We start from the raw sequence: 13,505 nt of genomic DNA, 5'->3' as shown, positions 1-13,505 counted from the left end.
TGTAGTAGGTCATCAGGGTTTCTCGCTACTCTTTTATGAATACTGAGGATTTGACACCCTGCTCCATTGGCATGCTGTTTTTGGCAAACTATACAGTGGGGAAGTATGCATATTCAGATGCAGCGTGTGTAGCCAGCCAATCAGATTGGAATGCTTGATTTTAGCCAGCTCTTGACATTTTTGTTTTGATATGAACATACTGTGGGCAGTTAGTTATTAAACATCTGATGCATATTGTACACAAAGCTGGAAAACAAAGTTTACATGAGTGCTTTTGAGGAAGAACTACTCACTTGGTTTTCCACAAGTTGCCAAGTAACTGGCATGAAACCTTTGAAATATATTTTAACTATAGATTGTTTGATTCACTTAGTAGCAAGTAAACTATAAATCTACAGACAACGAGACTTGCCTTTAATTGTAAATTTGTTTCCAAAACTGATTCAGTAGTTCATAATTTAATGTAATCCTGCTTAGAGGATAGTGTAAACATTTGTGGTCCTGGGCGAAGGGTTTAAGGCTTGACCTGAGCACAAATACCCCCCAAAAGATGCCAGAAAATGAGCGGGGGTTGCTAGTGGAGGCAGCCTAAAACTAGGGTGTTAGGAGAATGGAAATTTGTAGCGGTGCTTATTTCATGTTATCGGGCTGTGCAGCGAAGCAAGCTCGAATGCTGAGAGGAGGCGAGGCGAGTTTGCGGGATGATTATGAATGAATTGGGACATGGTGCATGAGCCGATTCTTGCAGAGCCGAATTTGGCTCATGTCTGCTCGGATAGGGTCTGTGTAAAACTGTGGAGTGCTGTGGAATGGTCTGAAAAGAAGTTGTAATAAGAGTATTGGTCGATTGAAAGGAAGATTGCATGATTGCCCCCATGTTCCAAATGGGATAAATCATGCTACGGAGGGCTTATTTGAAGGGAAAACGATCAGGATATTCATGTTAGAAAATTAATGTAGAAGTTCCAACAAGAAGGATGTGGGAGCCAGGGTTTCAGTCCATTTAAGTCTGTTTTTATTCTCAGAACCTTAACACAAGTTTCTTCCCAACAAGGGCTTTTTCTTGTCACACACAGCTTCAATTATAACAATCTGCATAAACTCAATACAACAACATCTTTTGAGCGTGGAGCTTCTGGGTGTGTGGCTCATACTCTTTCTCTCTGTCTATCCTTCCACTGGCCTTTTAAATCCCGTCTCCGCCCTCACCGAAATGAGACACGGGTGTTTAATATCAAAAATCACTAGGTGATGACTTCCTCTCTCCTGCTTCCTCTCTTTCAACTGACAGACACACGACCACGTCCAGCTCCACATACCACCACCACCTGACTCAGTCCGGCCTGCTAACCCCCCTCCATTCCTGGAGAGAAAATCAGCAACAACCATCTGCAGTCCTGGCCTGTGTACCACCTTAAATTTGAATGGGTAAATTGCCAGGTGCCAACTAGTGATCCAACGAGTTGGTATCCTTCATTCAGTGGAGCCGCTGAAGCTGGGCGTGATCTAAGCAGAGAACGAAGGCCACTTACAGCACTGGCCACTCCACCCTCTCCAACTCATTCTCTGATGAATCCGTCTGCAAAATGAAGGGGAGATAGAAGTTAGGAGCATGTAAAAGTGGCCCGGCACAGAGTGCAGATTTCACTCTCATGATAGCCTGTTAGCATGCCTCCGTCCACTGGACCGGATCTGGTGCCCCCTTTTTAGTGAGATTGGTCAAGGGGCTGGTGAAGTCAGAGAAACTAGGCACAAACCTTCGGTAGTAGCAAGACAGCCCCATAAACTGTCTCACCTCCTTTTTTGTCTTGGGATGTGGGCAGGCTGCTATCACCATGTCTTATAAATTTGGGGCTGTACCTGCCCATGATCCAAGTGGAAGCCCAGATACCGTACTTACACCCATCCAATTGCGCAATTTTTCGTGTTTGCCGTGAGCCCCGCCCGCCTCAGCGACCTCAGGATGGCTCTTAGATGCTGCATATGCTTCTGCTGGTCATTGTTGTATATTTTAATACGTTAAATCCAGTGGCAAATAAAATTAAGACGCACCCAACCGATTGAGCAGTTTGTCAATTCGGGCATATGGTTACATTTAGACACTGTGTTGACTTTCCGGTTATCTACACAGAACTGGACTGACCTGTCACTCTTAGGTACAAGAACAACCGGGATGGCCCAATTGCTGTGTAATTGTTCTATTACCCCCATCATGAGTATTAATTCTAATTCGTCCCAAATCACTTTTTTCTTGTGTTCAGGCAAGTGGTACAACTGACTACGCACTACCACTCCCAGTGGGGTCTCGATATGGTATTGTATCAGGTTTGATTGACTGTGTAAAGGTAATCAATGGAAAGGAGGAGGCGAGAACCGGCTTTTCAATATAAATAATAGGTTTAATGATAAACTTAAAAGACAACACAAACACACACGTGACGGACATGTCCGCTAACGATTTCTCTCTCCCGCACGGCCCTCTGCAGTCAGCCTTTAAACCTCACAGAGGCATAATTAGCCTAATACGGGACCAGGTGTGTAGTATCACGACCCGGCCCCGCCCTCCGCCCTGCCACAGACTGGTAAGAGGAGAGAACACGTCCACAAATTCCTTTTGCAACTTGGCCATCCCCGCAGGCTGGGATGGTGAGAGGTGATCTCCACAAGGGTGAATGGATCGGCTTTGAACTTTACATCCGGCCCGAGCTCCGCCCTCTCCAGAACTACCATCGCCATGGACATGGGACAGCCTCTCTCCATAATTTAAGGAGGTTGAGGTGGTAAAATTGTGATCCCCAACTCGCATTGTAACATCAAAGGGTCCTTGCCACTTGGCGAGTAATTTCGAGCTTCACGTGGGTAGTAATACAAGTACTTTGTCTACCAGTGCAAATTCCCATAGCTGGGCACCCCATTATAGAGCTGGCTTTGTCTCTCTTGAGCTTGGAGCAAATTTTTGTGTGACAACAGACCCAGTGTGTCTAGCTTTGCTTGAAGATCAATGGCATACTGAATTTCATTATTCCTTTGGGAAGGTCCCTCATCCCATACCTCCCGTATGACGTCCAGCACCCCACAGGGCTGATGTCCATACAGGAGCTCAAAGGGGGTAAACCCTGTGGAGGTTTATGGGACCTCCCTGACCGCAAATTCTAGGGGTTACAGCCATTTGTCCTAGTTTCTAGCATCTTCGTGTACGAACGTACAAATCATATTTTTCAGGGTCCGATTAAATCGTTCAACCAGTCCATCAGTTTGCGGGTGATAAACGCTGGTGCGTATCGATTTAATCCCCAGCAATTCATAAAGTGTGCACAGTGTATGTGACATAAAGACTGTGCCTTGATTGGTGAGGATTTCCTTCAGAATCCCCACCCGGGAGGTCATTTTGAAGAGTGCCTCTGCAATACTGCAAGCTGAGATGTTGCATAAAGGCACCGCTTCCAGATATCACGTTGCATATTCCAACAGGACTAATACAAACCGATGACTGCGTGCTGACCACTCTAATGGCCATATGAGACCCATGCTAATTCTTTTGAAGGGGGCTTCGATTAACGGTAACTGGTGCAATGACGCTTTTGGGGTGGCCGGTGGATTCACCAACTGATATTTGCGGCATGCACATACCATCTGCGCACATCCAAAAGAATGCCCGCTCATTAAAAGCAGGCAGTGTTCTTTCTTGTCCTAAGTGACCCGCCATAGTATAATGTTTCCTGAAAGGCTCCTCAGGACTATTAGCTGGATTGTATTTTCATGAGTTTGAGTGTTCTGCATCACTCGATACAACTGGTACCTAATAATAGAAAAATAAGGATATGTGCAGGTGACATCTGGCTGGAGCTGCTGGCCATCGATTACTCTCACTCTGTCACAGGTGTGTTTAAGGGTTTTGTCACGTGACTGCTCTAGAGGGAAATCCCCCTTCCGGGAACTCCTTCATTGTGGGAATGACGGAGGATTCAACTCCTGCATCATCCTGATGCTGGGCAAACGTGGCCGGCCCCGGATCTGCCTCACCAGCCATCGCATCACACATCACACACTGAGATTTCAGTTTACAGGACCCATTAACACACAACGCTTTAGTAGCCTATTAAACCCAGGCCAACTGGTCCCCAGAATCAGAGGTTGGTGAGGCGGGAATTAACTGCGGCCTCCACTCTATGCTTTTCCCCGAAATTGAATAACGGCTGTCACTACTGGATATTTGTGAACATGCCCATGCACACACCTCATCATTACCAAGCCATGATAAAACGAGGTTTGATTACAACCAGAATCCACCAGGGCTTGGTATGTATTCCCTTTCATTTTTACCAGTATACGGTGCATCCCTGCTCAATCAGGGGCACTCTGTGGCATGTCGGGGACCCGGATCCAAGTCTCCACCTCCATAACTGGACACCGGTCTTGGACGTGTTTCGGCACCCCGCAAATCCAACAGACCGGCCCAGGCTTCCTGGCTGAACATCAACCTGGTAAGGGCAACGGAGAGGGGTAGGGGAGGGGGCTGGCGCATAATACATCCTGCGGAGGCGAGGCTCCGGTTGGGGTGGTAACACTCCCTGTTTCCGGGGAGCGGATATAGGGCAAGAGGGAGGAGAGATAGGGACAAGAGGGGGAGGAGTAGCAAGAGGGAGAGAGAAATCTGTACTGCTGCTCACCGACTCCGGGTAGGCCACCATCAGCTCGATGAGATCTCCCAAGCCACAGCCTTCCTAGGCTAACACCCATTTCATGGCATCATGGAGCTGCTGGGCAAATGCAAACAGGCAGCAGGCTTCGCTCAGGGTGAGGTATCAGACCCGCTGTTGGTATTGTTCCAGTGTGCATGCCAATCCGTTGCAGGACAGCTGTCTTCAGCTTCATCTATTCCAGGCGGTCCTCAGCTGGTAGTTGTTGCACCACAAGCTGGGCCTCCCCAGAAAGCAGCGGCAGCAGGTGGATAGCCCATTGTGTTCGCGGCCAGCCGGAGGGGGTGGCCAACTGCTCAAATAAACCCACAGATGCCTCCGGATCATCCTGGGGCCCCATCTTTGAGAGCAGCATTATAACAGTCTGCATAAACTCAGCTTTTCAGCGTGGAGCTTCTGAGTGTGTAGCTCGTACTCTTTCTTTCGGTCTGTCGTTCCACTGGCTTTTAAAGCTTGTCTGCCATCACTGAAATGAGACAAAGGTTTTTAATATCGACAATCACCAGGTGATGGCTCTTACCGCTTCCTCTCTCCCCACTGACAGACACACGATCATGTCCCGCTCCACGATGACAAACAAAATCGCTGAATGGATCGCATCCTAAACGAGCTGTGCTCGGTAATGAGGCTCACGGGAATCAACTGTGCAGGAGAACCAAATTGAAACACTGGGGAGTGTTGGAATGATGATTGAATTAAATTTGTATTGTTTTGCTGGGATAGAATTCGAGTAGCATGAGCCGTTTGTGGAAGCAGCTCATGTGATGGACCACCTCAGGTGCAAAGTTTAGATAAGAGAACAAATGAGCAGTCACGCAGAGCTGTTTCACATGTATACAGAGCCAAAGCATCCAGTTTGCGGAAGAAGCTTCATGCAGTCAGCCAATCTGGGTGAGACATTTAGATAGGGGAACATATGAGCAGTCGTAGAGAGCTGTTTCACATGTATACAATGCCAAATGACCATAGGAAGAATGACGTAAAACTGTAACACTTAACGTGTTAGCAGTCAATACTGTTAAAACTAATGAGCTGCTGTGGCACCTACTGTTCGATAACGAGATTGTTTGGATGGAAGAGCTGTTCTGATGAAGGCGAATGCTTTGATCCAAGTCACTGCATGGGTCTGTTCATGGGCAATGGGCATGGCTGAATGCTAGAAGACTCAATGCCATGTAGAGGTAAGCGGCTGTTTATATATGCTCACTCAAGCAATGTGATTGGTCGGATTAAATTACCTTGCTCCTCCCGAAACTTGTTTATTAAAGATTTATTATCGTGGCATAATGTATTCATCTCTTCAGATAAACCTGCCCCCACATGACACAATGAACTGTGCTTGGTCACTTTCTGTCAATGTGGGCAGTTATTCATCTAAATAATCTGCAAACTGGACCAGAATGGATGGTCAAAGAAAATGTCATTGTTTAATACTAGTGAAGAAAAATCCTAAATAACATGCTTATATTATTCCACAAACAACATACTGTAAAGCTTAAATGACTGAAAAAGCATAATGTTACACATGCTGCACATTTTTATTTCTGCCTGGAAAACATGTGGAAGAGAAAGAGTTAGAAAGAACGTGAGCTCATCACTGTGCATTTTCTTTCATATTCATTCTAGCTGTGAACATCAAAGACTTTCAAAGGCAACCAAGAAAAATATTCCTTCACAGCACACCTGATCAGAGCACAAGAGATTTGGATTATGATATGCAAATGGGGCTTTGTTATTATAGCTGACATTCATTATGAAAGCAAGCTTTCTCTCTCTGTCACTGTGCACATCGGCCACCCTTGTGCTCTTATTTAAGATCAAAAGGTTACACACAACAAAGCCAGGCCTTGTTGAAAAATCTTGAGCTCTGAAGCTCTTGGCCCTATGTGTGTGTTTTGCAGGGCTGGCAGTGTTGAGTGGTCAGCTGACAGCACGGCCATACAGGAACACCTGTGACATCAACGCACTGATAAGCTTTGCATCTTAAACATCTTTTTCATATGCCATTATGTTGGTAGAGCTTTTGGTGAAAAATGCAGAAAAAAGCCATTGTCATTACTGTAACGTGAAAATTGTCATTCTCTTTAACGCAATGTAATATAATCTCATTCCCATTACTGTAATGCAAAAAGTCTCATTCTCATGTAATGGTGAAAAAAAACTATTTTCATTACCGTAATGTGAAAAGAATTTGGTTCTCATTACTGCAATCCTTCTCATCGTGCCTTGAGACAGGATTGTAGAATGGCGGAGAGAAAATGGAAAAAGGACAAGCTACAGATTTCATATGAAATATAGATGTGTAGTGTGTGAACAGGTCAGGTTTGGGGAATGTAAAATTAATATTACTGATCGAAATCAATGATTAATCAGAAAGTGTGACCCGAACACCCATACATGTAAAAACGCCTTAAACCTTAAAAGGAAGGCTTATATAGTCCTTTATTCTGCTTCAAGAATATATAGATAATTAAACACAACGAATTATAATTAATTAGGAATATATACTATGCAGACAGGCTATATTAATTTTAATAACCCTGTAATGGAATTGACCGTAGGCTACACGCAACCAGTCAGTTCGATCCACCGAACCACTTTATTTGGAACCTACTTTATCCAATTCTCCAGAGGGGTTATTCCTAGTTATAAGCTAACTCATCAAAAGCACGTTAACTTACTTTGATAATATCAGCTCGTAGCTTAAAATTGCACATTAAAGAGGCTTTGTTTTGTAACCAACACACACAGGCAATCACGCGTATAATTGAGTTTAATACAAGGAACTAGGATATATCACTACACTTAACAAACAAACATTTAACATAGAACAAACATAAAATAAACAAAGTAAAAACGGTAAGGAAAGTAAAGAGAGGGGTAGCAAACTTGTTACAACAGTTAAACCTTAAGAGCCATTACGGAAGTTACACACTTTAACGCATTTGAATTTAGATGAAATAATACTTGCACAATGGACCTTTCTGTGGCTGAACAAGACTGCGTGTTTATTGTGCCCTCGTTAGCGTCCGTGAGATGGAGGATTTCTGTTGGGTGTTCCCGAGTGGGTCAGCTCATGGGAGTTCAAAGCATCTTAGGAGGAACGGTTGTTGTTGCTGAGAGAGAGTCCTTTCACACGGAGGGTATCGGATTGCTCTAGAAATGTAAAGTGTTGAGCTTTGTCCGAAGACAAATAAAAGACTGAGATAAACGGCAAATAAAATAAAAGACATGTCTGACGAAAGTAACACAAAAGAAAAGTAAAGAAAGCTTGAAGAGCTTGAAGAGATACTGAGGGAAGAAGCCAAGAGAGAGATTTAATGCCGGAGCCTAACTTTTAAGGCAGGGAGGTCACACCTCCTCTGGGAGGACTGGCCCAATGAGACTCCTCCGTTTTGGGCGCGAGATTGTTTCTTTGTCCTGTCAAGGCTCATTTACATGTCATTTGCATAATTTATGACCGGGTCAGGATTTTGGGTTTAATCACTCAAAAGACAGTAAAAACATAGCAGAATACATTTTTAACGTAACCATATATTTATATTCAGCTAGGGCAAGTCGTAAGGTTTAATTTGATACCAAGAAACGTGTATTTGGTACACTTAAAAGTGAATATACACTCTTAGACTCTATATATATATCCTCAGAGTTTTACTACACAACTAAACAGTCTTACTAGTTTGATATACAGCAGAAATACCAAAGCCTACGGGGATAAAAACATATTTCCTTAAACATAAGCCCTTCTGGGCTTTAAATGTGAGAAACGTGTGTGTCTCTCAACTTTTCACATTCCTTACTCATCTAAGGAGGGGGGTGCGGGGCGAGTCACATGAGTGGGGGTTTTATGACCCTTCGCAAGAATGTGTGCATTGCATTCAGAATCAATGACTTCATGATTCTCCGTCCATACCCTACAGATGTAAATATATTCTAAATATCAGAAGGCTGTGAGATCAGCCAAGTTTGTGTATCTATCAACTTAAAGACAATAATCATCACAGCCCTAGAGCACTAGTTAATACAATTAATGCTGTGTTAAACCCGGCTGTTTGCATTTATCCTACAGAGTCGGTAGCTATGTGTGAACATTTCTGCAAGTTCTTTATTAATAAGGTAACTGAGATATGGCAGAATATTCACCCTGTTGTTTATGACCCTGCTGTCCCATCAAATTATACTGGTGTTTTTATCTTTTTTTACAACTATTTCTCTTACTCAATTGCATGATGTTGTAAACCAACTAAAACCCACTGGCTCTTCCTTAGATGTTATTCCCCCACGGCTACTTAAACAAGTGTTTGATGTAGTTGGACCTACTCGTCTACATTTGATTAATAATTGCCTTGAATCAGGAGTTGTCCCTGACTATTTGAAGCATGTTTTGGTACAATCCAGACTTAAAAGGCCTAATCTTGATTCCTCAGTTCTATCAAAGTTTAGACCCATTTCTAACCTCTCTTTTTATCTAAAATACTGGAGAAAGTAGTTCTCCACCAAGATCGTTGGTACATTTCAATCAGGAATTAAAAAATCTCATTCTACTGAGACTGCTCTCTTAAAAGTTGAAATTATGTTTTATTAGCCACCAACTCCGGAGATTCTGTAGCAGTAGTACTTTTAGATCTGAGTGCTGTTTTTGACACTGTGGATCATAATGTTCTTTTGTCTCACCTAGAACAGGTTGAGAGCATAAAGGGTTCAGCCTTAAGTTGGTATCAATCATACCTTACAAATAGGAGTTTTTCAGACAATATAGGCCAATTCCACTCTGAGTCTGTTCCTTTGACTTGCGGTGTCCCCCGAGTTTCTACTCTAGCTCCCATACTTTTCTCACTTTATATGCTACCACTAGGTTCTATTTTTAATAAACATGGTATATCTTACCACTGTTATGCAGACGATACACAAATGTATCTCCCACTGACTCAAAAGAGCAATTTAGACCCCTTGGTATCTTGCCTTGTGGATGTTAAAGCATGGATGTCTTTAAATCTTTTAAGTTTAAATTTTGATGTCTTAACACCCTATGTTCAGCCCTACGTAAAAGATCTGGGAGCCCTTTTGGACAGTGCACTAAAACTCGATTGTACCAGCTTGTAAAAGCTAGTTTTTATCAATTGTGAGCCTTGGCAAAAATGAAGTCTTTTCTATCTTTTGAGAAATTTGAAAGGGTGATTCATACTTTAATTTCCACTAGGCTCGATTACTACAACACTCTGGGAATCGCCATTCTTTTTTAGGTTGCCTTCAGATAGTTAAAAATGTGGCTGCAAGAGTTTTAACAGGTTCTCGAAAGTGGGAACATACTGTATAACCCCTATTTTATGGTGTTTACATTGGTTACCTGTTCTCTAAAGAATTTATTTTGAAGTGCTCATATTGGTTTTTAAGTCCCGAAATGGTTTAACACCTTCATTTCTCTCTGACCTGTTTATAGATCAAGGTTCAAGTCTAGGGGTGATCGGGCATTCGCCGTAGCAGCTCCCAAACTTTGGAACAGCCTACCAAGTCAAATTAGAACTGCCCCCACTACCTATTTTTAAATCTGTATTTACTGTATTTGCTCTGTTTTTGTATTATGTGTGACTTTGTGCCTGTCTGATTATATCTGATGGTAATTTATGTTTAATTGTACAGCACATTGGTCAATGGTAGTTGTTTTTAATAGTGCACTATAAATAATAAATTGATTGATTGATTGCGATGTGAAAAAAAGTGTCAGTATTGTAAGGTGAGAAAAAATCTCATTAATGTAATGTGGAAAGAAATCCTATTCTCATTACTGTGACCTAAAAATTTCTCATTCTAATCAACACAATGTAAAAAAGTCTCATTCACATTACTGTAATGCACAAAGTCTCATTCTCATTAACTTAATGCAAAAAACATCCCATTCTCATTATCATAATGTGATAAAAAATAAACGTATTCTTATTACCCAAATGCTAAAATAATCTAATTATCATTACCGTAATGGGAGAAAAAAATCTTATTGTCACTATCAAAATGTGATTTTTTTTTTTATTACCGTAATACGGAAAAAGTCGGATTACTCCAAACTGGAAAAAAAAAATCTTATTCACATTACTTTAATATGAAAACAATTCCATTTGTTATGAAGTGAGGACAAGGCAGACGGAAGGTGCGGATCCAACTGCGGTACTTTATTTACAAGCAAGATTATCAGACAAACACAGGAACAAAATAAAGATCCACGAGGGGAAAAAGGAACTAAAACACGAGATAACATCAAAACATACACGAGAAACTAAAACATGAGATAACATCAAAACATACACGAAGGGCAGGGAAACCACGAACGAATAGACTGACATCCGGGAACATGAACCAGGAACATACATGTGCAGTGCACACATGAACATTGAACAATCAACAGGGAGTGAACAAAAAGCAGGGCTTAAATACACAGGGAGTGATGACTGGATTAGACACAGGTGAGAACCATGATGAGTGCAGGCAGTGAGGGAGGCCGAGAATTGTGGGAAATGTAGTTTTAGACAAGGACAGTGAAACACGGGGCGGACAACAAGGAAAACGTGACATGGAGCGTGAACGGTGACGGGTGAAATGGAAAACACGGAGCAGACAAGGAAACATGACATGAACGTGAATAGTGAGACACAGAACACAGGGTAGACAACAGAGGAACGTGACACCATTCCTAGTACCATAGTATGCATAATATAATTATTATGATTGTAATGCAGAAAAAGTCTCATTCTCACAAACGTAATGTGAAAAAAATATTTTTCTCATTACCATAATGCAATATACAAAAAATATCATTCTTATTACTGTAATGTAAAAAATTTGATTCTAATGACCGTAATGTGCCCGTAAACAGCTTTCATGTGTCCTCCATTCACACACATGCACACATCAGTGTTTCATTTAAAAGCAAGTAAACAGAGGTGACTTTCTGCTTTTGAGTCATCATCTGGCAGAGACGTTTCGCTGATGTAGTCTGACTGAAGTACTCACTTTATTAACTTCATAAAGCCCTGCTATTAGGGTGAGAGGAGGTGTTCAGTAGTTCTGTTTTCAATGCATCAGCAGGAGTCTGTGCGACTTTGATCTTCATCACGGCTAAATGACAGACCTACTGGGAGCACATCCGAATCAATTATTAACTTGCTCTCTCTCCTTCTTTCCATGAAAGTTAATGACAGCAGGTTTGTTTGCTTTCTTCTCTCTGATCCTTAATGAAAGCTCCTAAAATAACATCTATAACATCTATAGTGACAGAAAAAGAGATTCATTTGATTTCAGCACGAAGGATAATGTCACAGTGAACAAAAATTTCTGGAATATTTTTCCTTCAGGTTCTTGAGTTTGATTATGTTTTCAAAGTTTGAATACATCTGATGAAGTACAGTAACATGATGATTTATGCCGAAGCCTTCTGGTCACAAAAAAAACGTCAAAATTGTTGTATGTAACAATTGCTGGCAATGATAGGCAGACAAAGACAATGATGATGTGAAGAACAAAAGTGCAGTTTATTAACATCAACGTGAAATCCAGAAACCATGAACAGAAACAGAAACATGAATTAGACTAGACTAGACTTGACACGACATAACTTAACATCCAACAAAGTTACATTAACAATACTTGACCAAGGACCATGGCAAACATAAGGGTATAAATACAAGGACATGGGTAACCACATGACATAAACAATCCTACATTTTAGATACTAAAACATGAACCAATGACATGACAAGACTGATAATGAGTTAACAAGACAATAAACCACTGAAAACAAGACACATGAACATGGAGGGAAAACAGGACATCACATGACCAGGAAACCACATGACATGAACAGGAACTAAACTTTAAAAATAAAAGATATGAACACAAAACATGACCAAAAAATATAAATGTGAAATATCCCCCACAAGGGGCGGCTCCCCAAAAACTTATGGAGTTCAATATGTAGCTGGGGCGGGGGGACATGAGACCAGGGCGTAGCCAGTGGAAGGTGGAGCCATGAGAGGCCCGAGGGGCAAAACTGGAGAACCGGAACCCGGAGAGGAGCCGAAGACGTGCAGGGCAAGGGTGGAGCCGGAGGCTGGGAGTATCAAGGCAGGTTCACTCGACATGTTAGACGTGATAACATGGCAAGATGAGGTAGGAATGGAAGCATGGCCGCTGAGGCTTGCAACTTTGGCTCGGGGACGGACGAGGTTTGCAACGCAGGGTCGGGTACAGATGAGGCTTGCAATGCTGGGTTGTTGGCCGTGGCAGGCATGGGCGTTGGGTCATTGGCCATGGCAGGTGTGGGCATTGGGCAGCGCTGTTACGTGGCATGGAGCAGATTGAGGCTTGGCTGTGACAGGGCATGGAGCAGACTGAGGCTTGGCTCTGACAGGGCATGGAGCAGACTGAGGCATGGCTGTGACATGGCATAGAGCAGTTTCAGGCGTGGGTGTGACATGGAGCAGGTCAAGGTGTGGCTGTGAGACTCAGGATCTGGGGCAGATGTAGACTCAGGATCTGGGGCAAAAGGTGGTGCAAGCTCTGTGACGAAAACGTGGCACTCTGGCTCAGCGACCAGGATGTGGGACCCTGGCTCGGTGACCATGACGTGGGACGCTGGCTTGACAAACATGAAGTGGGAAAATGGCTCATCTACCATAACGTCTCTAACATTGCAGTCACTGTAGGTGTGTATAGTTCCTCCTCAGCCACTCCTACAGTGAAAAATGAACCATGACATGGGACCCTGGCTTGTCGACCATGACATGGGATGCTGGCTCGGTGACCACGACATGG

The sequence above is a fragment of the Xyrauchen texanus genome, chromosome 12, assembly GCF_025860055.1.
Source record: "Xyrauchen texanus isolate HMW12.3.18 chromosome 12, RBS_HiC_50CHRs, whole genome shotgun sequence".
Lineage (NCBI taxonomy): Eukaryota > Metazoa > Chordata > Actinopteri > Cypriniformes > Catostomidae > Xyrauchen > Xyrauchen texanus.
This window is presented reverse-complemented; position numbering follows the sequence as displayed.